The sequence below is a fragment of the Suncus etruscus genome, chromosome 10, assembly GCF_024139225.1.
Source record: "Suncus etruscus isolate mSunEtr1 chromosome 10, mSunEtr1.pri.cur, whole genome shotgun sequence".
Taxonomy (NCBI): domain Eukaryota; kingdom Metazoa; phylum Chordata; class Mammalia; order Eulipotyphla; family Soricidae; genus Suncus; species Suncus etruscus.
This window is the reverse complement of record NC_064857.1, coordinates 67,535,870-67,562,251: the sequence shown is the minus strand read 5'-3', so window position 1 is coordinate 67,562,251 and position 26,382 is coordinate 67,535,870. Positions and strand designations below refer to the sequence as shown.

The following is a 26,382-nucleotide window of genomic DNA, read 5'->3' as shown; positions in this document are numbered from 1 at the left end:
ATAGCCAAAAGAGTAAATTAAAATAAAATAAAATTACCTATTTCAATAGAGAAAATGTAGTCAATATGAGAACCCAACTATTTTATATTAAAGAGTGAATCAGCTAATGAAACTTTTTTCCAAAATAACTAAAAGCAACACCACTTTCAGATTTAAATGGTTTTAGTTTTAGAAAATATGGGAGGGTGCTACACTGTACTTAACATGTCATTTATTTTTATCATAAATTGAGTATGTTAAGTGCACTAATAAATATTTTTAATGTTTTGTTTTGTTTTGTTTCCCTGCCTGGCTGTGTTCAGAACTTACTCCTGGCTCTGCACTCAGGGATCAATCCTGGCAGGCTCAGGGGATCATATGTGATGCTGAGGATTGAACCTGGATTGGTTCCTGCAAGATAAGCACCCTATTTTCTGTAATATGTCCCAACCCACAAACATTAAAAATTTTCATCATGTGACTAGGATGTGCCTTGGAGTGTTTTTATTTGGATCTGTTTTAGCTAGTACACTTCAGGCATCCAGGATGTGGGTGCATGCACTCTTTAGATCTGGGAAATTATCAGCAATAATGTCTTTGATTGTTATATTTTTTATGGCTCTCTGGGACTCCAATGATTCTTAACATTCTTTATTTTAATTTACCCCAAATTTCTATTGTTAACTGTTTATTTATTTTGAAGATTTTTTTCACCATCATTTGTTCATTTATTTAAGACTCATTTTTATCTTCTGCTGTCTGTAGGTGTTTTGCAGCTTATCCTCCAGCTCACTAATTCTATCCCCAGCAAATGTTACTCTGCTAATGAGATCTTCCAGGGAGATTTTCATTTCACCTACCAAGCTTTTCAGTTCTGCCATTTTTGCTTGAAGTTTACTCATTTTTACTCTAATATCCTCTTTTTTGTTTGTTTGGTTTTTTTTGGGGGGGGGTCACACCCAGCAGCACTCAGGGGTTACTCCTGGCTCTACACTCAGAAATCGCTCCTGGCAAGCTTGTGGGGGGACCATATGGGATGTCGGGATTCAAACCACCTTCCTTTTGCTTGAAAGGTAAATGCCCTACCTCCATGCTATCTCTCCGGCTCCTCTAATATCCTCTTGAATCTTATAAGCTTTCAGTTCCATGGTTTCTTTGAGTTCCTTTAACATCCTCAACATATCCTCTCTTTTCAGAGACACTAGATCAGCTACTGATCCTGGTTAGATCTTCAGAAGTTCCACCTTCCCTAAGCATGGTGGGGATCTGCATTGATTTTCCTATCGTGATAGATGTAGTATGGTGGGGGGATTTATGTATCACTTTGTGGTTCATTGACCAGAAGAAATGTGAAGTCTGGTGCAGAGTCACCATGCTTTTCTTGGGGCATACTGACCTGGAGTGAAAAATGACTCTTCTGGGTCACAAAGATAGCCTTGTTGCTGATCTGTCTGTATACCTCAGTTTTAGGGGGACTGTCCAAACATTAAATTTTTAATAAATTAAAAAGCTATGTAGCAATAGATCACATGAACCAGAACCCTTTGGATTCTCAATAATTTTTAAATGTATAAAGAGAATTTAAAACAAAAATGTTAGAACAAGAGAGAAAGCTCCATGAGTTGGGCTTTGTATACAGGAGGTCTAGGTCTCCCTAGTCACTATGCTGGGATTAGCCTAACTAGGTGTGGCCCCCAAAAGCAATATTAATTTAAAAATAATATAATGAAGTAAAAAGTTTGAGGATCAAGACCCTGCTTCCACCAATAAGGTGTCCCACGGAAGGGTGGAATGAGCGCAAAACGGGGACTGAGATGACCTGAAATCACCTCTGAGCAGAGGCATCAGCTAGAGTGAAGAAAGGCACAGCTTTCCAAGGATGATGGGCACCCTTGCACCTACCATCTGCTGTAGCTCCATGCTGTGCCTGGTTTTCAAACAGCAGCAGGACCACACAGACTCAGCAGAATATTCTCCACAGCCTGGTCTGACTCTCACCTCTAGCAGGGCAAGGATGAGAAGCAGTGGCCCAGAGCAATTGCTTCCAGAGGCAAGAGACCAATTGAATATATATATATATATACATATTTTTTAAACTTTTGTATTGATTGATTGATTTTGGGGTCACTCCCAGTGGTTCTCAGGAGTTACTCCTGGCTCTGCACTCAGAAATCACCCCGGCAGGCTAGGGCATCATATGGAATGCCGGAAATTGAACCAGGTTCCTCCTGGGTCAGGCGCATGCAAGGCGCCTTCCAATTATCCTATCTCTCAGCCCCCCAATTGTATATTTCTGCTGGGGTCCCCGTATGCCATTTCTTTTTCAGAATTGATTCCCAGTAATCAGTGACTGAGCAAACAAATGAAAGGGACTCTCACTAGCTTTTATATAGTAGGAGTATCAGCCCTCATTGTTTGTTAGCTCTTAGAGCATCAAAACTGTCCTGTGGGGCTGGAAGGACAGTGCAAGTGTTTAGGAGTTTGCCTAGCATACCACCAACCCCAGTGCAGATCCCTGGAGCCACTTCTGAACAGTGCTGGGTATCTCCCCACAACCCCCCCCAAATAATATAAATAAAATGTACAGATGGGGTTCTGTGAAAAATATCAGAGATAGTACAGCAGGCAGTGTGTGTGTGTGTGTGTGTGTGTGTGTGTGTGTACTTGTCTTGCACACAGCCAACCCAGTTGTCTCTTGTACCACATATAATCCCTGGAGTGCCACTAAGAGTGATCCCTGAGCATCACCAGGTATGCCCTCCCCCTCAAAACACACACACACACACACACACACACACACACACAAAGAAGAGCAAACATTGTCCCTGAACACTGAAACATGTACAGTAGAGATGGAATGTTTGTATTCCCTGAAACTTACAGATGGGAGTTTCATCCTTATGGTTATTTGGGTAGTAATTTTATAGTGGTCCTGCCCTCATGAGTAGGATCATGGACTCCTCTGATATAGGGGTCTGGACAGAGGACCCAGCAGTGGGAAGAAGGGTCTCTGAACTAGGCTGGGGCTCCCACACCAGACACCAGACATGCCAGCAAGTGCTTCTCTTGGATTTTCCAGCCTCAACATGGATGGAGGCTGAAGACTGGTACAGTGTGTTGGGCATGTGCCTTCATGCAGCCGACCTAGGTTTGATCTCTACATCCCTTTTATAACCCTCTGAGCCCCATCAAAAGGAATTCTTGAGCATCTCCAGGTATGGCTCTAAACCAAACCAAACCAAAACCAAACTAAAAGAAAGGTAAAACCTAAGCTGCTGTGTCTAAAGCAGCCAGTCCCAGACTGTCTGTCTGGGTGTTTTGTGGGAAACAGACAACATGCTGGAACCAGAAATTGGATTCTCCAGGACCCAGGCAGTTTTTGAACTGGGAGCACTGATGCTTGACCTGGCCAGAGTCACTGGTTGGGGGAAGCAACTGACAACACATGCACTTGACAGGGAGAGGTCCTATGTCTCTGCCACACAAGTGGAAGTTGTTTTTGTTTTTGTTTGTTTGCTTGTTTTTGTTTTTGGTTCACATCTGGCAGTGCTCAGGGGTTGCTTCTGGCTCAGAAATTGCTCCTGGCAAGCTCCGGGAATCATATGGGATGCTTGATTCGAACCACCATCTTTCTGTATGCAAGGTAAATGCCCTACCTCCATGCTATCTCTCCGACCCCTTTTTTTATTGCTTTGTTTTTTGATTTGTTTGGGGACCATGCCCAGTGATGTTCAGGGCTTATTTATAGCTCTGCACTCAGTAATGTGCACTAGGGACCATAGGGGATTGTGGGGATCAAACCTGGGTCACCCTAGTGTACTATCATTCCAGCCTCTGGAAGGGGATTTTGATTAAGGATGAGTTTATAGAAGAGCTTAAAAATTAGGCAATAAGGATCCAGAGAGAGAGACAGAGACAGAGAGAGAGACACAGAGAGAGACAGAGTCAGAGAGACAGAGACAGGGAGACAGAGAGAGACAGAGTCAGAGAGACAGAGACAGGGAGACATACAGAGAGACAGAGTCAGAGAGACAGAGACAGGGAGACAGACAGAGAGACAGAGTCAGAGAGACAGAGACAGGGAGACAGAGAGAGAGAGAGAGAGAGAGAAAGAGAGAATGAATTAGGAATTTGCCTTAGCACACAGCTGTCAATCTCTGGCACTGCTAAAATTCTCCCAAATACCACCAGGGGTAACCCCTAGACACAAAGCCAGCAGTTATCCCTGAGCATTGTTGGGTGTAACCCCCAAACAAAACAAAACTAAGTGATGGAATCGAAACTAATTCCTTAAAACTTGAGCTGAAATCAGACTTCAGGGCCGGAGTGATAGCACAGTGGTAGGTAGGGCATTTGCCTTGCACATGGCTGACCCGGGACAGACCTAGGTTCGATTTCTGACCTCCTATATGGTCCCCTGAGCCTGCCATGAGTGATTTCTGAGTGCAGAGCAAGGAGTAACCCCTGAGAGCTGCTGGGTGTGGCTGCCATCCCCCCCAAAAAGAAATCAGTGCTCACTTCAGCAGCACATATACTAAAATTGGAACGATACAGAGAAGATTAACATGGCTCCTGTGCAAGGATGACACACAAATTTCTGAAGCGTTCCATATTTTTTAGAGAAAAAAAAAAAGCAAAGAAAGAAATCAGACTTCAATATGATCAGTTTCTTCTTAGTGTTAAGGCCCAGAAAGTCAGGAGACTTCCAAAGGGATGCGTGTCTGTGTGTGGTTCTCAGGAAAGATCTTTTTTTTGAGGGGGCAGCCATACCCAACTGTTTCCAGGGTTTACTCTTGGTTCTGTGCTCCAGGATCACACCTGGAAGGCTTAGGCAGCCATATGTGGTATGAAAGATCAAAGCCAGATAGGCCATGTGCAAGGCAAGTGCCTTACCTCAGTGCTGTCTCTTCAGACCCACCCAATGAAGACCATGACAGTCTGTCACAGGAAGACTGCATGGCAAAAGAAACACAAACTAAAATTAGAAGGCAACTAACTGATTGGGAGAAAATTTTTGCACTCAACACATCAGATAAAGGGTTGATTTCTAGGATATGCAAAGTACTCACAAAGGTTAACTCCACAAAACTCAACCCCCTACCCAATACCCCCCCCCCCCCCCAAAAAAAAAAGATTGCCCTGGGCTCCTCGACTCAGTAAAGGTGAAGCCAGTGTCTGATGGATATTTGCCTGGAGTTGGAAAGGAAAGATCTTTTTTGGTGTTTTGTTTTGGGACCACACTTGGCAGTGCTAGGAATTTACTCTTGGCTCAGGGATTCATTCCTGGCAGGGGTTGGAGGACCATAAGGGTTGCTAGGGATTGAATTTGGGTCAGCATGTGCAAGGCAAGTACCCTCCCCATTGTACTATCACCCCAACCCCTAAAGAGCTTTTCAGAGGGGAGGCGCTTTCGCTACCATTCTGCTCATGGGCTCCAGCAACACAGCCCTGCTCAGCGGTGGTGGTGTTTGTGGCTACTAGGCTTACCTGGTGTGCAGGGGGCCAAATCATGATGCCAAATATCAGTTTCTCTGCTCGAAGCTGCCACCCAAATCAAAGCTGACAGATTAGAGAACTAGTTTTCTTACATTTCATTTTTGGTTTTGGACCATACCCAGCAATGCTCAGAGGTTACCTTGGTGCTACTCTCATGAATTATCCCTGGCAGGCTGAGGGGACTATATGGGGTGCCAGGGATCAAACCTGCAAAGCAAACACCCTCACACTGTGCTATCTCTCTAGCCCTAGTTGTCTTCTATTTGGGCTCTTTAGAAGAAAGTCTCTTGGATAAATTCTGAACAATACTTTAGAAAATGATTTCTCCTGGCCTGGAGTCTGGAAGTTCAGACACTGGTAGATTAGGTGTCTGGCTCATTTCCCCCTTAATGGGGAGACAGTGGGGAGACAGTTTCACTGTGTGTTCACAGGGGAAGGTGGGTTGGGGGAAGTTTGCACAGCGCCCTTTTGGGGGAAGGGCAGGATGGCAGAGGTCCCTCTAGGACTCTTCTCTGGAGAAGTCCCATTCATATGGACTACTTTCCCATTCCCTAAGTACCTTACACAGGTCTCCCCTCTGCATTTCATTGCACTGGGGATTAAGACTGGACGCAGATATGACAGGGAGAGAAGCCTTTGGTGTGAGGCTTGATGCTGGAACAGACAGAGACCAGCTGGAATCCACCAGGAAGGTCCCCCCCTCTGCTGGTATCTCTCACCCTGAGAGGAAGAATTAGTCCCAAACTCAGAGCTAAAGCATCTGGAACACTCATGTGACCTCTCGAGGCTTCCAACTTCCAAACAGGAGCTAGGACAACCCATGTCTGGAGGTAGGAGCGAGAAAATAGCTGAGCTATTTGCTGCTGTTTCCTCATTTAGCAGCTGACTTTGCCTTCATAAACATAATGTTTCGGTGGTGGTGGTGGTGGTGGTGGGGTTATTCTGCAAAAAAAAAATCTTATTTCTGTTTCGACTCTGTGTTTGCTTTTGCTCTTCAACTGCTTCCTGGTTTCTTGTTTTGTTTTGTTTTGTTTTGTTTTGATTTAGAGCAACACCCGTGATCACTAAGAATGGCCCTAGGAAGGGCAGTTCTTCAGGGTAAGGGGGATTAAGAGAAAGGCCAAGTTCCAAAACACTTGGCAGCAACGTTATGTCAAACTGACTTCTTTTTCTTACATTGAACTTGCCCGTGTTTGGTTTGTTTCTGTGTTGATTTTTCCCCCTTCCTGTGACTGTTGCTATGATGGTGAGGACAGGGGCCTCATATCCTAAGGTGACACTCAGCATGGGGTGTAGTGTTGTGGGGGGCAGGCCTGAAGCTGCCTAAAAGCTTCCGAAGAAGCAATGAGGTGTCTCCATGGGCTTCCTGACCTTGGACCTAGAGTAGCTGCGAAAGGGCATCATCCGGGGATGATATAGGGAAACACACCAAACCCTTTGAGCAAAAGAGTTTTTGTTTTTTTGGTGTTTTTTTTTTCTTCCAGTTTTGTTTTATTTTGGGACCACACCCAGCAACGCTCAGGGCTTACTCCTGGCAGAGCTCAGGGAACCCTATGGGGTGGTGGAGATCGAATCAGGGTCAGCTGCATGCAAAGCAAATGTTCTGCCCGCTGTGCTATCTCTCTGGTCCAGCATAGTTTATTTTTAAGGAATATTATTAATCTGTAAAATTCATTGCATAAAAGAAATGGGCTTTCGTTCCAGAATTCTGTCTCCAAACTCATGTTTTTTCAAGTCATTAAATAGAGCAGAAAACATGTATTTCCAGAGCAGCTTCCAACTTGCCTGATTCACTCTGCCAACACTCACTCACTCATTCATTCATTCATTCAGAAAGTATTTACCAAGAGCTTTCTGACTGCCAGGTGCTCTTCTGGGCTCTGGAACAAAACAAATAAAACCTCTGGCCTCGTGGAGCTTAGCTTGTACCCAATGGGGCGAGAAACAAATATTTCTGCTCTCAGGGCCAGAGAAGAAGTTTATGAGTGCCAAAGCCAGGAATAAACTAAGAACATTCCAAGTCTTAGGTTGGTACTCATTAAGAAGTCATCAAAGAGGGGAATGTTAGCAATACAACTGCAGGCTTGAAAAGACGTTCCCAGAGGAGAGAGGGTTTGATGGGCTGTATTCATACTTTGCAGACAGGAGACAGATTCGATCACTGTCAGGCATGATCTAAGCATCAAGCCTCAGTGTGACCCTTGAGCACTTTTGAATGTGGCCCTAAGCCCCCTGGCTACTGACACTATCATCGTCTACACCCACAGGGGACTTGCAAAGAATTAGAAAATAAATCTCTTGAAAAATTATGTTCACCTGAAAAAGGACACAGAGAACTTAAGTGCTATTTCCTTATGAAAAATTATGTTCACCTAAAGAAGGACACAGAGAACTTAAGTGCTGTTTCCTTTCTTAGGAGGAGGGATTTACTTTCGAGTAATATTTTAAAATTAGGAACCATACAGTGGATACAGTGGGTAGAGCACTTGTCTTGCATGTGGATGACCAGATTTAACCCTAATGTCCCCCAAGTCTAGTAGGAGTTATCCCTGAGTGAAAAACCAAGATTAAGATCTGAGCACTGCCCAGTGTGACCCCCAAACAACAACCAAATAAATTAGAAGCAAATATGTCAATGCCGTTGACAGTTTTAATAACAAAATAAATATACATTGCAAGTGATATTTAATGTCAGTCAATCATAATTCTTGTTGACAAGATGTTGTGATTTGAATTTCTGAGAGCTTGTGGATATTAGGCAGATTAAATGGCAAATGTGAATACAAACATGATATTCTAATATTGTTTATGAGCTGGATAGAACCACAAAATATTGGAGACTATTGGAAACAGTTGTGTGTGTGTGTGTGTGTGTGTGTGTGTGTGTGTGTGTGTGTGTTTTGCTTTTATTTTTCTGGGCTACACTCCACAGTATTCAGGGTTTGCCCCTGACTATGCTCTCAGGAATCACTCTTGGCAGACTCAGGGAACTAAATATGATGCTGGGATCGGACACAGGTCAGCCTCATGCCAGCCAAACACCTTAGCTGTTGTACTATTGAGGCCAACCAGTGAGTTAATCTTGGAGGTGGGTCGAGAAGCCTCTTTACTAACCCATGAATCTACTCCTAGAAGGTCTTCCTTTCTGTGTCATGTATAGATTCAATTTGGCTCTTCAGCAGGAAATTTCTTCCTTTTGATTTCTCAAATGATCGACAGAAATGCAAGCTTTTCCTGACATCCATGATCCTGTCTGTAATCATTGGACATTATTATGTTTTATAGTAATGGGCCTTGATGTACTTTGGAAATGTTGTTAGGTGCTTTTGTTTGTTTAGGGGGCTATACCTGGAGATATTCAGGGGCCCCTCTGTTCAGGAGTGAGCCCTGGAGATGCTAAGGAATCACATGGCCTGTGGAAATTGAAGGCAAGAACCGTGCCTTGTCCTGCTATTTTCTCTCCAGGCCCTGAAGCACATTCTCCGATTCTGCTTCGACCTCCCTACAGGAAAAAAAAGGCTTTGTCTGTTCCTACTCAGACACACCTAGGATAGGCAAAGGAGTGTCCACCTCAACCAAGCTGGGCAGAAAGTGCCAGTCCATCACCTTGTGCAGCAGGGATGGGCGTTACTCGGTTTGGTGTCATTACTGTCCCACTTTTATTATTATTTTTATTTATTTTTACTCTAGTATCACAATCAAAAGCCTAGAAATGGCAGATACTAATAAAACTTGTAAATTAGCTGTATTCCTGCTACTCATTTAGCTGGTGAGTATATTGTTACATATATGTTTATGTATGTTCTTCACAAGTTTCTTTCTTCTCTTTCTGTCCTTTCTTTCTTTCTTTCTTTCTTTCTCTCTTTTCTTTCTTTCTTTCTTTCATTCTTTCTTTCTTTCTCTCTCTCTCTTTTCTCTTTCTTTCTTTCTCTCTCTCTCTTTTCTCTTTCTTTCTTTCTTTCTTTTCTTTCTTTCTGTCTGTCTTTCTTTCTTTCTTTCTTTCTTTCTTTCTTTCTTTCTTTCTTTCTTTCTTTCTTTCTTTCTTTCTTTCTTTCTTTCTTTCTTTCTTTCTTTCTTTCTTTCTTTCTTTCTTTCTTTCTTTCTTTCTTTTTACAGATGACACTTGGTGGTGCTCAGGGGTTACTCCTGGCTCTGTGCTGAGAAATTGCCCCTGGCAGTCTCGGGAGACCATATGGGATGCCACGGATTAAATCCAGGTCAGCCACATACAAGGCAAATGCCCTACCATTGTACTATCACAAATATCTATCTTGGGACTAACGGGATATTATAGCAGACCACTTGATTTGTACTTGATAGCAGAACCAGGTATAATCCACTTGATAGCAGAACCAGGTATAATCCCCAGTATCTCAGATGGTCCCAGAGCACTGCCAGGAGTAATCCCTGGCTATAGGTCGAGTCATCCCTGAATACCACCAGTTGTGGCCTCTAAACCCTGCCCAAAAAAAAAAATTTATTTTTTATTTTTTATTTTTTTTGCTTTATGGGCCAGACCTGGTGATGCTCAGGGATTATTCCTGGCTATGTGCTCAGAAGTCGCTCCTAGCTTGGGGGACCATATGGGACACTGGGTGATCGAACCGTGGTCTGTCCTAGGTTAGCTGCTTGCAAGGCAAATGCCGCTTGCACCACTGCTCTAGCCCCATGCAAAATTTTTTCTATCTTTAAATGCACACAGAAATATTTCTATTAAATTAAAACATTGATATTTATGACCTTTTAAAAAATGAAACCATTGGGCTCGAAGCAATAGTGCAGCTCACAGCTGACCTGGGTTTTATCCTTAACATCCCATATGAGCCTGTCAGGAGTAACTTCTGAGTGCAGTCAGGAATAACCCCTGAGTGCCGCTGAATATGGCTCTTCCCCCCAAAAAAAAATATAAGCAAAAAAAAAAAAAAGAAACCATGCAGTGTACACTTATTTTTATGTGAATAAGTATAACTCTAAATCACTATTGTTTTTGGACATGGCATTCAGGGGTTACCATATAAGATGCAAGGGCTCAAATCCAGGTCAGCCCTGTGCAAGGCAAATGCCTTAATGCTTTGCTATCACTCCAGCCCTCACTACATTACCATTTTAATAGGAGCCTGAATTTTCACTCAATGTCTACATCTTGATTCACTTAATCCCTTATTGTCAGAACTTTCTGTTGTTCCAAATATTTCACTATTATGACCTCTTTCGTGCTGAACCTCCAGATACATAGATCTTTCTGAAACTGACTTAACTTCAGTGGTCAAAGTTTGGAAGTGAAATATGGGGGTCAGTAGTTTTGTACAAGTTTGAGACTTTCCATATATCTCACAAATTCCAGGTTAAAAACAATGGATCGGGACCAGAGGCATTTGCCTTGCATGCAGGTCAGTGGTTTGAATCCCAGCATCCCATATGGTCCCCTGAGCCTGCCAGGAGTGATTTCTGAGCATAGAGCCAGAAGTAACCCCTGAGCGTTGCCGAGTGTGACCCAAAAATAAATAAATAAATAAATAAATAAATAAATAAATAAATAAATGAATAAATAAATAAATAAAAGTGGACCTTTAGGGTCTGAGCAAGTATAGCAGAGAAGGTGCTTACCATACCCACGGCTAACCACACAGTTCACTCCTCAACACTGCATATGGTCCCGAGTCCCACTGGGAGCGAACTCTGTTTCCCAGAAACATTTCCCTTTCTCCTTTCACACAGGGCTTCCTGGCTTACTCCTACTACAGACTTTAGAGTCTGGAACAACCCCCATTAAAAAATTAAAAACAAAAACAAAAACAAAAAAACCTCCTTTTTGTACTCAATATCCTTCCAGTATGACTTGATAAATAATTGTCAGCCTGACTCCTGAAAGACAAATAATTCTAACCTTGATCTTTTTTTTTGAAGGGGGTGGCACACCTATCAGTATTCAGGGGTTATTCCTGGCTCTCTACTCAGGGATTACTCTAGCAAGCAACCCTGTGGCATTTGGGGTTGAACCTGAGTTCGACACATGTGAGCCAAAGCGCCCTTGTACTGTCACTCCAGGCCCTGTCCTTGGTCAACATCCTAGTAGATGACTTGGAGGAAACCATACAAAGCAAATTAGTGGGTCCCAAGTCATACATAGTACATGGGAAGAGTGTTTGCCTTGCATGCTGTATTTTCCCCAGCATCCATATGATCCTGTAATGATTCCTGAGAGCAGAGCTAGAGGGAAACCCAGAGCATCACAGGGTGTGGTCCAAAAACCTAAAACAAACTCAAAAAAGCAGGTTAGGGGATGAAGTGATAGCACAGTTGATAGGGTGTTTGCCTTGCACACAGCTGACTCGGAACAAACCTGGTTTGATCCCTGACATCCCATATGATCCCCAATCCTACCAGGAATGATTTCTGTGCATAGGGCCAGGAGTAACCCCTGAGCACTGCCAGGTGTGGCCCAATAACAAAAACAAAAACAAAAAGCAGGCTAGCAACTTCGAGCTCACATTTGCCCAGTATCCACCAGATCCCTGGCCTTTGTTTCTTGAACAGAAGTCTGAGTGTGTTCTCTTCTGGCCATGTTTGTGCTCTCCAGGCTGTTCAGAGTGAGGGTTTGACTGGATGGTCACCGTCAGTTCCTGCTGGAAGTGGTGACCTTGAGATTTGGTGACCTTGTCTGGCATGCCCACTGTCCTCTGCCATTTCATGGTGCACTGGGAGACACTGCCTGGTAAAATAAGTCTTAAAATGAGCCTTTGTTGCTTAGGGTCTTGTTTCCTCTAAAACCAGCCCCTGGAAATTGCTTTTCTAAATTCACCTCCCTCCCCCTCCCTTGTGTGGGCACAAACAGAATGTTATCAGCGACAAATGCAGCCCCAAAACCCAGCCATGTCCCTCTCTGCCTGGGCATTTCTTTCTTCTGACAAATTCCCAAGAGCCAGCTTGGCAGGCTCGTATCTAGCCAAATGCACCTTGAATTGTTTTAAGACACAAACACATTCACCTTTAAGTGCCATAAGCACTTCAGATTGTTTGGAGAGTGAGGATATGTGGATGTGGATGGGTTGTGGCGAGTTTTAGTGCCGGAAGATTCCCAAAGCACTCCGTGAGGCTGGAGGGAGAGTAGAGCAGAATTGGAAACTTGCACAGCTCTGGGGAGGCTGACAGAAGAAAGATCGGGTATTTCTCCTGCACTCTGGGATCTACTGGTTTCTCTGGTCCTATTCCCCCCCCCCCCCTTTTGTGCTCGGTCAGCCTAGACTTAGTTCAATTTAGTCCCTGAACTTTGTACCATCAGAGGTTGTGAGACAGAACCAGTGGTCCCGCTTTTCCGAGATAGCCAATCATGAGGCTAGAGCGAAAGCAAAGCGGTAGGGCCTTTGCCTTGCACAAGGCCAACACAAGACGAACCCCAGTTCGATTCCCGCCATCCCATATGGTCCCCCGAGCCTGCCAGGAGAGATTTCTGAGCCCAGAGCCAGGAGTAAGGCCTGAGTGATGCTGGTGTGGCCTCAAAACAAACAAACAAACAAACCTCGAGATGGCAATCAGGTCACTATTTTCAAAGTCAAATGACGAAGTTCAGTGTCAGATAAGAGTTTGGGAGCCTGGAGTGATTCTTTATGGGGGAGGACATTTGCCTTGCATGCAGCTGACCCTGGTGTTGGTTGAGCACTTCAGGGAATGGCCGTTATGCCCCACCAATCTGAACCCCAAACAACAAAATTTAAATATTCGATTCAGATCCAGAAAATTTGACCACTTGATCAGGAAATAAAAATCAAACATAAACTCAAACTTGATTTCTCCAAGCAAATACGTAAGGTCCTCCTTGGTTTTTGGCTCATGGAGCATTACGTTCTGAGCTGTTTGCAGTGTCTTGGATGGCTCCGCCTTGAGATGTCATTTGTGTTTGTAGAACAAGTTCACCCACCTAGTAAGAGCCTTCAGTTCTGGAACAGGCCTGCTGAGTATGCCAACTTGGACTGTCTCCCTGAGGATTTCAATTTCAAGATTGTTGTCCTAACATATATGTTTGCAGACTTTGTGCTGAAGATTAATCACTCAGCTCTTTAATCAAACTCCCCAGGTCCTGTTTATCTGATCTTTGACCAGAACTAACTGATGTTACCATGACTTTGGGCAAGACAGGTTGGAGCTCATCATTTTGGGGGCCACTTTCAGCAGTGCTCAGGGGGACTCTGCTGTGATAAGAATAGAACCTGGGGATCTCACATGTGAAATATCCCTTCAATCTTTTTGTGCTGTCTCCTTGGCCCTCCTCTGACCTTTTCTTAGGCACTTTTTAGCAAACTAAAACTGGTCCCAGGCAGACCAATGGAACAAAATAGAATCTAAAAATCTGAAAATAGACCTACTCATCTATGGCTGATTGACAAAGTTGCCAAGATTCATAAAATGTAGGGTGGAGGGGGAGAATGGCGCGTAGCAAATTGGTGACAACTGGGTCTCCAAAAGCATAAGAAGGGGGGAAAATCTCAACTTTACAGCACATACAAAGTATAAACACAAAGGAACCAAAGGCTTAAATTTCTGTTCCTTTTTTAACAAATCTTTCCATTTCCTTGTAGTTTAGGAACATGGCCTACAATAGTATTAAAGTGTATGGTTTTCACTCTTCACCAGTGAATGTCCTCATACTACATAGAGCCAAACTCTTCCTAACTTTCGCCCCTTGCCCCATTGTGTAGTAATTGATTTTGTAATTCAAGGCCATACAAGGATTTGTCATTCAATATTGTCTAATCCCTTGTTTTTCTATTCTGGCAGATGAGTGAGTGATCCTTACATACATGTCCTTCTCTCTTTGACTTAATTCATTTCACAGGCTGACCTCCAGATCCACCCAAGTCACACTGAAGTGCAAGATGATATATTTTTATGTAGCTGCTTAATATTTTATTAGGAATATACCACAACATATCTGTTTATCTGCTTTTGGGTCATTGTATTATCTCTAGCCTGATTATTAAGATTCATGCTGTAGGGAACATAGGTGTGTATACTTTTACATTAAGTTAATGACTTACTGTTCTTTGGATAGCTGCCAATAAATGACTGGTCATATGGGAGGTCTATTCTTACTTTCTTGAAGGACTCTCTCTAACACTTTCATAGTTTACATTAACAATGGTGAATGAGGGCTCCTTTTTACCAGCACTATCTGAATTTTTAAAATAAATACTGATTTTTAAATACTATAAGACACACTTTTTCCCCCTCAAATTTATGTCTTATGGACCTGAAGCCTGAGTGTAGGGGAGGAGAGCATCTAAAAACTATGTGCGTCTTATAGAGTGAAAATTATGATACTTTCCCTTCTTAGTGGTATGAAATATCTATTGCTGTTTTGATTTGCATTTCTCTGATTATTAATGATTATGAATACGTTTTCATATGCCCTATGGGCTCTTCATTATGTCCTCTGTAGGGACATCTCCTATCCCTATTTTCTGATAGGGTTATTGGTTGTTCTTGAGCTCTGTGCATGCTTTATATATTGTGGATATTAGTCCTTTCTCTTATGTAGGTGAGCAACTATTTCCTCCATTCCATAGGATATCTTTTCATTCTAGCTCATTTCTTTTGCCATTCAAAACTTTAATTTGATGTAGCCTCATTTATATTTTTGTTATCTTTCCCAATGGATGACATCAGTGAAGACACCTCAGAGTTCCATATTCTAGATAGTTCTTCCTTCACTTTCCTCAGTAGATTTTATGGGTTCTTGTCTAACTTTGAGGTTTCTTTGGTTTGTTCTTGAGAATCATATTCAGTGATGCCTGGGGACTTGGTGCTTAGAGATCATTTTTGGTAGGATTTGGGGAACCCAGGATGAATCTGGGCTTCCTGTATGCAAAGCATGAGCTCTACCCAGTGAATTATCTCATTCTTTAATTCACACTAAATTAGCTTTTATGTATTATGAAATAGAGATCTTCCTTCGTTCCTTCCTTCCTTCCTTTCTTCCTTATTTCTTCCTAATTTCTTCTTCCAGTTATCCAAATACCATTTATTTCCTTGCTCCGCTTCATGTACCCAATGCCTTTGACATAAACTATCTGCCCACAGATCTGAGGGCTTATCTCTGAGGTCTCAATTCTGCTTCATTGCCAAGATCTAAAATTAGAATCCAAAAACAAAAACTCTCAGAGGATGTAGGTATTTTTTTTTCTTTTGTCCTCTGATTTTTGGGTGGATTAAATCCAGGACCTTATATATGCCATTAAAGTAGTCTACCATTGAGTTAGAGACCAAGAAAAAGTAAATATTTCTGAATTCAGATTGGCAATGCATTCTTAGAAATAATATAAAAATATATAAAGTGAGGGCAGGCGTGATAGCATAGCAGTAGAGCATATGCCTTGCAGCAGCTGACCTGGGTTCGATCCCAAAACAAAAACAACAACAAAAAATTAAAACCAGAACAAAAAGCCAAATGTAGAATTGCTATTTGAAGCAGCATCCTAGAGGAATTGAAAATAAGTCCTCAAATAAATAGAATATCCATACACCTGACTTGAATCATGTCATAAATGTCAGTTTTATATTGTTTATGTCAATGAACCGCTAATACTTTATGCCAAAAGATCACCTATACCCTGCTTCCATTGACATGGAAATTCAGGGTAGGCTAATGCAGACAGAAAGGGGGATATGGGGTTGAAAGAGTGAGGAATGAGAAACAGGGGTTCCTGGCAAAGTCTTGGACTTGTTTTCAAGCATGACACCACTCATGTGTTCCATACTAAGGAACTAACAGGGATACCTTGATGTCATGTGAATTTTTTGTTTTCTTTTTGGTCCATACCTGGCAGTACTCAGTCTTTGGGGTTACTCCTGGCTCTAAGGTCAAAAATCATTCTTGGCAGGTTTGGGGAATCATATGGGATGCCAGGGATTGAACCCTGTTAGGTTTCATGCAAGTAAAATGTTCTACCATTGTGTTATTAGTCTGTCCCAATGTGTCCTGTGAATTTTAACTCAAGAAATAACAACCAGACATCTTTCAAGTGTGGAGCTTGAACCCAGAACCATGTTAGGATCCCTCCCAAAGACACTATCTGTGGGGTCAGGCCTCACTATAGTGAGAAGTGGTCCTGTGTGTGAGGGACCTGGAAGAAGTGTGACCAGACTGAGGCCCTGGGCCCGGAGAGATAGCACAGTGGCGTTTGCCTTGCAAGCAGCCAATCCAGGACCAAAGGTGGTTGGTTCGAATCCCGATGTCCCATATGGTCCCCCGTGCCTGCCAGGAGCTATTTCTGAGCAGACAGCCAGGAGTAACCCCTGAGCACCGCCGGGTGTGGCCCAAAAACCAAAAAACCAAAAAACCAAAAAAACAAACAACAACAAAAAAAAGACTGAGGCCCTGGCCCAGCAGAGAAAATCAGGTCCAAGGGTTTCCTAGTCTTCTGAAAACCCTGAAAGTTTAGATTTGATTAGACTGATGTGGACTCTCACCCTGTTTTCACAGAATAAACTGAGACCCAGAGAGGGTTAGTGATTTCATTAAGGACATAAAGCTGGTGAAGTGTTTCAATTCCAATAAAATGTCAAATAGGATTAGCCAGAGAGGTGGTACAGAGGGAGAGGGTGCCTGCCTTGCATAGGGCAAACCTGGGTTGGATCCCTAGCATCCCATATGGTCCTGAGTACCACCAGGGGGAGCCCCTAGGCATCACCCGGTGGGTGCTCAACCCAAACCTCCCACACACACCCCAACCCACCCCAAGTAACCTAAGAGAATGCCAGGCTTTTTATTTCTTGGCCTTTTTGGCAACACTGGCTCCCATGGAGTTACCTTCCAGGACTCTGGTAAAATCAGCCCTATTTTTTTTTTTTTTTTTTTTTTTGGTTTTTGGGCCACACCCGGCGGTGCTCAGGGGTTACTCCTGGCTGTCTGTTCAGAAATAGCTCCTGGCAGGCACGGGGGACCATATGGGACACCGGGATTCGAACCAACCACCTTTGGTCCTGGATCGGCAGCTTGCAAGGCAAATGCCGCTGTGCTATCTCTCCGGGCCCAGCCCTATTTTTTTTAAGTAGGTTTGCTGGCACCATTTCAGTTTCGTTTCATTTTCCTGCAGTCACATAAGTTTCAGTTGCATTTCTCAGGATATTCTCTTTCCCTTTTCAGTGGCATTATCAGATCCTGTTGTGATAGCAGTTCCTTTGTGCCCTCTCGCCTGATTAAAACACTCAGGATGTTCTCAGACAGATATTCCTGAACAAGTTGTTTAAACATATTTAGTCTAGGCCTCTACATACTTACTTACTTTGCCCAGCCATTAGCAAAAGGCAGCTGCTTTCTTAGTATCATTGGTTTGCCCAGAGATAGCTGTTCTCTCTTTGAGTTAACTTACCTCTCTGTCCACTGATATGAAAGATCACTGAGCATGTTCAGTACTGACCCCTCTAAAGGGTCTGAGCCAAGCTGGGAATGCTGCCATGGGCAGGAGGAAGGACTATTTGAGAACTTCCTAAACTAGCTGGTTTTTTGGCCAGGATGCAGAGAAAGGAGTCAGGAAGCTTCCTCCTCCTCCTCCTAGTCCTCCTCCTCCTCCTCCTCCTCCTCCTCCTCCTCCTCCTCCTCCTCCTCCTCCTGCCCCCGCTTCCCCAGTTCTACCAACACCCCAACAGCCCAAGGCTTCCTGCAACCACACGAACCAGGACATTTTAAGCAAAGACTCAAACTCGTGACCCTGTAGTTAGATCATGCTTCAGCCTCGATCAACCTTAGGAGAAAAAAATCAGAATGAAGTTCTATTTGGACAAGCACATATACTCCAAAGACACTTAGCAGCTAAGCTAAATAAATGCTACACAATTGCCACGTTTTATGCTTTGCACGTGGGAGGTCAAAGTTTGATCCTTGGCACTTCCAGGGGTGCCCTGGCTCCAGTTTTAGAACTGCTGATTGAGAGCTGGGAGGTGGTTCAGTGGTAGAGAACTTGCCTTCCCAGTGTGAGGTCGTGGGTTCAATTCCTAGTCCTGCCTGGGCCCCCAAACACATCCCCTGGAGCTACCCCCTGGCACTGAACAGGAAATAATCTCCAGGCACTGCCAGATGTGGCCAGAAACAAAAAGAAATTAATTGCTGGCTGGAAACTGAACTTCTTACTGCTCCCATTTTTGGAACAAAATTGTTTTCTAGTCCGAAATTAATATGCACTCAATTTTGTCAATTTGGAAAACAGAAAAAAAGTAGAATTATGGAGGGAAAAAATTATGCTGCAATTTCAACACAGATAACTCTAGTTAACATTTTGTCTATTCCTTCCGATTTATTGTTTATTTTTCCTGTTTTTGCAGATTGCTTTAACGAGATTATGTGTACAATGCTAATTTGGGGGGGGGGTGGGACATACTCGGTAATGCTTAATGGTTACTCCTGGCTATGAGCTTGGGGGACCAGATGGGATGCTGGGGATTGAACCCAGGTCCATCCTGGGTCAGCCCTGTGCAAGGCAAATGCCCTACCGCTGTGCTATCGTGTGGTCCCACAAAGTTAAATTTTTATATTTTCACTTAACCTTGTATTACAACATTCCACCTGTGTTGCTAAAAGTATTGCTAACTACATTTTATTTTATTTTATTTTATTTGGGGAGCACACCCAGCAGTTCTCAGAGGCTACTCCTACATCTGCACTCTGGAGTAACTAACTCCTGGCAGGCTCAGGGGACCATAAGAAGTGTTGGAGGTCAAACCCAGGTCAGTCACACAAGGCCTGCACTCTACCCTCTGTACTATCACTCTGGCTCCAAATAACTACATTTAAAAGATTACATACGAGTTCGTTTATGTGTGTGTACGTAGCTTAGCTTACTTTGGACATCAGTATTACAAATTATCTTCTTTTGAGTGTGTTTGTATAAATAAACTTTTGGTCTGCTGCAGAATAATTTCTTTGGGGTGTAGCCTTCAAGTAGTTCTGCTGAAAGGAACAACACATTAAAGATTTTAAATACATATTTTCATCTTGTCTTGTTTACCCTCTCAAGCAGGCTATTAATTTTCATTACCAAATCATCTACTTCAAGTGCCCTGAAGCAAACGCTTCATTAAAAACAGTTTTCCACACCTCTGATTTATACATGTGTCCTTTATTTTACCTAGGCTTCTGCCTGGTGTTAGCAGCTTGCAAATGTAACCATCTCTGAATTTCAAAATCAAGCTATCTCTGTTTCTTCAATGCAGGCGGGGAGAGGAGACTGCAGTCCAGTCTGTTTCACAAAAGGATGCTGAGGATTCTCTGCAGAAGTAGGCAGGGGAACACAGGCTTGCTTGGCTGAGTGACAACCTCCTGGGAATGGTGGCCAGTGGCTGAAACCAGGTGGGAGCCTCTCTCTGGAAGGTTGGGGAACTGACTCCATAGCCAAGCAGATTCAGACAAGCTCAGACAGAACACAAAGGGCCTTGGAGACTGGGAAAGAGATTTCTAAAGGTTACTGGGCACAGATAACTGCAAGTGAGAGGTTAGCAGGCTGCTTTGCAGGTGATGGAAACTATGCACTAAATACTGTGATCCCCTTTCCTGATTTGTATTCTAAGAAATCTGTCTATGTAAATTCATAGAATTTTAGACTAAAGAGATCTTAGAAATCCTCAAGCCAAGACTTTTTCTGATCCTCTTTAGGGAAGAAGGCAGCATTAATTAGGGATTGGATTAATTAGTACTGAGTGTCCTTGCACTTTCCTCTGGGTTCCCTACACTCTAGTACACATATGTACACATATGGGACTCTGTCAGGGACCACCACACACACACACACACACACACACACACACACACACACACACACACACACACACTCTTACACATACACACAACCATTTTTGTTTTAAAATTATTACTTTTTTTGTTTACAATATTATTGCTAATGATTTCTCATGGAGATAATCCCAATACACAAAGGCCACTCTTACAGAATTTTGGAAAAGAAAGGAATAGGAATGTAGAAATATCAGGGCCAAAGAGAAAGTATAGAAGATTACCTTGCACACGGCCAAACTGGGTTCAATCCTCAGCATCCCATATGGTCCCCAGGACCCACCAGGGTGGTTCCTAAGTGCAGAGTAGGAGTAACCCCTGAGTACTTCTGGGTATGGGAAAAGCCCCCAAAACAAATAAACAAACAAAAAAAGAAACAGGGGCTGGAGCAAATAGCACAATAGGTAGAGCCTGTGCCTTGCACACTGCTGACCAGGTTCCATGCCTGGCTTTCCTTAGCACTGCCAGGAATGATCCCTGAGCCAGGAGCAACCCCTGAGCAATGCAGGGTATGGCCCAAAAACAAACAAACAAACAAACAAACAGAAATGCCTGGAAGGGGTTATTATGTAAATGTGAAGAGTCAATTGAGTTCTTATTAGTTTGAAATTTTAATTTCATTTCTATGTTAGGATATTTTGTGGGTAATTTACTAAATGACTTAACTATTGGAACTCTTTGTATCCTTCATACATTTAAGGAAAATCTACAAATATACTCATCATAGTAAACTTTTTATTTAACCCTTTCTATATAGAATCTACTCTGCTCATTTTTATAAGCAATAAATAATAAGGTAAAGGATGTATCCCTAAGAACTCGTGATTTAACTAAAGGCATAAGATATAAACCTGCAGGTAAAAGTTACTTGGAGAAGATTTTTGCATATTTCTAATACTAATTGCAGACTTAAAAAGAATAGGAACATAATGCATTTTGCCAAATGAATGAGTGAAGAAAAGAGAAAAGACCATTCTAGAGGGATTGTCAGGGGAGAGTTCCTGAAAGCAGAATTTTGACTGGGATCAAGGATCAGAAGACTGGAGAGATGAGATATATTCCAGACAAAGAATCAAACTGGAGTCTCAAGGGGCTTCTTTAAACAAGTTTGATAAACATGTTCTCTGCTAAAAATTAACTCTCCCAAATAGATAAATGTTGAACAACCAGGCATGTGAACATACACAGAGCATAAAACGAACAGTATACCTCACCGTGAGGTAATTTTAGGGCAAGAGAAGAAAAAATATTTTCCGAAAGATAGCAAGCACTGCAGAGTAAATAGATTCTTTGTCCTCCAAGACAATCAACACAACTAGCCAAAATCTACACCCCGAAAACTTTCCTCAAATCATACTGCACTAAAAAACGAGGACAGCTGAATAGAAAAGATGTCCTTTCTTGTATTGTCTAAGCAATATTAACAATTATTAAGCACATAGCCACTAAAAGTGTGATTGGATGCTGCTTCTGTCCTGGAATCAAAATGGTGCCATCAGCTCAGTTCAATGTGATTGCACAGGGCAAAGGTGACCCAGGTATACATAGGTCACTTAACTCTGCACACACTCCCTTTGCCCTAAATAGTCCTGTCCACTCCTCTCAAACAGCCAAAGACCTAGGGTCACTGTTCCAGGCACCCATCTCTAAAATATAAAACCTCTCTGGGGAATGTTTAACTCTAAGGAAAGTTATACTATATATAGATACAGAACACAACTATAGTGTTTCTGTTATCATTGTCTTACCCCAGTAAAAGGAGTTGTGGTTTTGGAAGGGGCTGGAGTGACAGTATACTTGTCATGTACAGGGAGGGCACTTGTCATGTACAAGGCCACCCCAGGTTTAATTCCTGGTACCCCATATGGTCCCCTGAACTTGCCAGGAGTGATCCTGAGCTTAGATCTAGTAGAAAGTCCTGAGAACAGCTGGGTCTGACCAAAAAAAAACCCAAACCAAATAAAAAAAAAAAACAACCAACAATTGTGGCTTTTGAATGACTAGAGACTTTATAAGGGACAGGGAATAGCTCAAAGGGTTGAGTTACATCTGTGCATGCTGGAACCCTGGATTTGATCCCTGAGCACCACTGGGAGTGAGGGCCTGGGAGTAGATGCCAAACATTACTAGGTGGGACCAAAAAAAAAGAAAGGAAGAGAAGGAGTTAGAGAGAGAAAGAGAGTGAGAGAGAGAGAGAGTAAGAGAGAGAGAGGGAGAGAGAGACTTAACCATCACTTTGTCTAAGTCCTGAAAGTTGTTTGTTGGACTGTGAAGATACCTGGCAATACAGCATTAAATTGCATGTGAAGTGATGGGTTGAGTTCAAGTGTCTGCTTTAAACAGTGGTAGCCTTCCTTGGCTATTTGCCATTGAGATATGTGTTGAAGCTTAAAGAAGAAATATATTTTATTTGCTTGTTTTGTTTGGGGCCACACCCAGCAATGCTGAGGGATTACTCCTGGCTCTGCACTCATGAACTACTCTTGGCTATGCTCAGGGACAATATGGGATACCAGGGACTTAACACCTGCCTACAAGGCAAGTTCAGTACCTACTATACTATTTCTCCAGTCCCCAAGAAAACATATCATCTTTCATAAACACTTCCAGACAAAGAGAAAACAGAAACACTTACAATTCTTCCCAGGGAACCACGATTACCCTGATAGGAAGACAAAATTCATCACAATAAAATAGTGTGTTGCTCAGGAGTATAACTGCAAAAATCACCAGCAAAATATTAGCAAACTAAATTCAATAACATATAAAAAAGGGATTGCACAGTATCACTGAGATTTATTGTAGAATTTATTTAGTTAAATTTATTTATTCTAGAATTGTTGGTTTAACATCTAAATATTATTTGATAGGACTGGAGAAATAGCATAGTGGTAGGGCATTTGCCTTGCATTTGGCCAATCCAGAACAGATGGTGATTCGAATTGTATCCCATCTGACCCCCCTAGCCTACCAGGAGCCAGGAGTGACCCCTAAACACTACCGGGTGTGACAAAAAAATGTTATTTGATGCAATATACAATGTAATAGAATATAACAACCACATGATCATGAAGGATGAAGCAATAGTATATTTTCTTTGCATGAATTTGACCCAAGATTGATCCCTAGCACCATGTATGGTCCCCTGAGCAGGAGTGATGTTTGAGAGTAAAGTCAGAAGTAGGTCCTGAGCATTGCTGCTGTGCCCCCTGCTACCATCACACATAAATTCAGAAAACAGCACTGGAAAAACCCAATACAATTCATGAGTTTTAAAAACTGTCAGTAAAGTTAGTAAAAAAAAAAAAAAAAAAAGACTAGGATTTTGTCATGAGGGAATTCCCACAATCTAATAAAGAACACCTGTGAACAAAAACGTAGAGCTAATATTGTCTTCAATAGAAAAAGCCTGAATATTTCCCAACTAAGATTGGGAAAAGATAAGAATGTTTGCTATCACCACCTCAATTCAACATTGAACTAGAAATTCTAGACAGTATAGAGAAAAATGAAAAAGCACACTGTACATCTACAATAGATAGAAGAAAGAAATGTTCACAATCACTTATCAGAGAAATCAAAGACAAGAAACATGTGCTGACAAAAGCATAGGGCAGGGGTCTCAAACTTGCGGCCCTCCGTACAACATTTTGTGGCCCGCGGCCGGCCTTCAAATATTGCAGTATTCACGATTATTCGCTTACCGAATAAAAATAAAAAAATAAAAATAAAAATCGCAATAAAAATCGCATTAGTGGGGACCGGAGAGATAGCATGGAGGTAAGGCGTTTGCCTTTCATGCAGGAGGTCATTGGTTCGAATCCCGGCGTCCCATATGGTCCCCCATGCCTGCCAGGAGCAATTTCTGAGCATGGAGCCAGGAATAACCCCTGAGCACTGGTGGATGTGACCCAAGAAAACCACAAAAATAAATAAATAAATAAATAAATAAATAAATAAAATCGCATTAGTGGGCCCGGAGAGATAGCACAGCGGCGTTTGCCTCGCAAGCAGCCGATCCAGGACCAAAGGTGGCTGGTTCGAATCCCGGTGTCCCATATCGTCCTCCGTGCCTGCCAGGAGCTATTTCTGAGCAGACAGCCAGGAGTAACCCCTGAGCATCGCCAGGTGTGGCCCAAAAACCAAAAAAAAAAAAATCGCATTAAACATTCGCATATCCTGAGCAGTTCCATTCGGGGTATGCAAATGTTTAATGCGATTTTTTCCCTTACTAATGCATTTTTTATTGCGAATATTCGGTAAGCAAAATCCTTTGTGCGGCCCTGCCTCACCCCGACTTTGCCTCCTGCGGCTCACAGGTAAATTGAGTTTGAGATCCCTGACGTAGGGCAAAACAGTCTTTATTCATTCACCATTGTACATTGGTGCAGCCACTATGGTAAATTGGAACCCTCCCTATGAAGTTTTTTCAAGAAAATTGAAAATAGGAGCCAGAGTGGTAGCATAGAGGGTAGGGCATTTGCCTTGCACATGGCCAACCTGGGTTCGATTCCTGGCATTTTATGTGGCTCCCCAATCTTGCCAGGAGTGATTTCTGAGCTCAAGGTCAAATTATCCCTGAATGTTGCTGGGTGTGGCTCAAAAAAACAAATAAAAAAATTGAAAATTGGGTCAAGAGACTGTACAGGGGCTAAGGCATGTGCCTTGCTGGCTGCTGACCCTGGTTTAATCCCAGCTACATTGTGTCTTCTGACACCACCAGGAGATCATCAAGCTAAGAGCCAGGACAAGCCTGAGTATTGCTGGCTGTAGCCCAACATCATCCCCTGTTCCCACCAACCAGAGTTCTAATATACATTAGGTTATGCTCAGAGATCAACATAGAAGATGTATTATTTAATTTACATTAGAATTGTTTAATTTGTATCTACAAAGGTCTATCATAATCAATTGAAAAAGCAAGAATGGGGCCAGAGAGATAGCACAGCAGTGTTTGCCTTGCAAGCAGCCAATCCAGGACCTAAGATGGTTGGTTCGAATCCCGGCGTCCCATATAGTCCCCTGTGCCTTCCAGGAGTAACCCCTGAGCGCCGCCGGGTGTGGCCCCAAAACCAAAAACCAAAAAAAAGAAAAAGAAAAAGCAAGGAAATATTTTGTTTGCTTTTTGTTTTGGGGCCAGACCTGGTAACACTCAGGGGTTACACCTGTCTATAGGCTCAGAAATCCCCCCTGGCTTGGGGGACCATATGGGACACCAGGGAATATTTTTGGCTTTTAATAAAATTGTTATTGGGGCCAGAGCAATAGCACAGCGGTAGGGCATTTGCCTTGCACACAGCTGACCTAGGATGAACCTTTGTTTGATCCCCATCATCCCATATGGTCCCCCCAAAGCCAGGGATGATTTCTGAGCACATAGCCAGGAGTAATCCCTGAGCATCACTGGGTGTGGCCCAAAAAACAAAAATAAGTAAATGAATAAATAAATATAATTGTTATTAAATGAACTTTACAAATCCCACCATTTGCTTTTACATTACTTTTGTGGGGGGCTTTAAAAATAAATTTCTGGGGCTGGAGTGATAGTACAGTAGGTAAGGCATTTGCCTTGCACAATCAGGTTGTGCAACCCAGGTTGGATCCCTAACATCACCCATAAGATCTCGTGAGCACTGCCAGGAGTAATTCTTGAGGGAAGAGCAAGGAATAACTCCAAAGCACTGCCAGGTCTGCCCCTCACACACACACACACACACACACACACACACACACACACACACACACACACACAAACCCAAAAACCAAAAACCAAAAAAAAACTTCTAAAGTATTCATTTTTTTCTTTATTTGGGACCACACCCATTGGTGCTCAAGGCTTATTCCTGGTGATAGAGAGAATGGAACTCAGCTGCATGTAAGGTAAACACCCTACCCACTGTACTATCCCCTGACCCCTAAAATACTAAACCTAATAGCATCAGTTGTTAACAGGAGATAAGTTTTAAAGTTACATTTGCCTCTTTATAAAGAGCATTTAAAATATGAGCTTTTAAAAACTCTTTAAACAGCCTCCGCTCCTCCAGTAAGAATGAAATTCCTGGAGTGACATTGTTTGAATCTAAATCATCGATATGTGTTTGTACAATGCATAAATTTAAATGATTAAA

At 42.6% G+C, this 26,382-nt stretch overlaps 1 non-coding gene across 1 annotated transcript; it reads left to right on the top strand.

Moving 5' to 3' along the window:
- The first annotated feature begins 4,489 nt into the window (after nt 1–4,489).
- Nucleotides 4,490–4,596, top strand: LOC126021528 (U6 spliceosomal RNA). Its single transcript, XR_007500037.1, has one exon. It is a non-coding gene; the product is annotated as a U6 spliceosomal RNA (small nuclear RNA).
- The last annotated feature ends 21,786 nt before the right edge of the window (nt 4,597–26,382 follow it).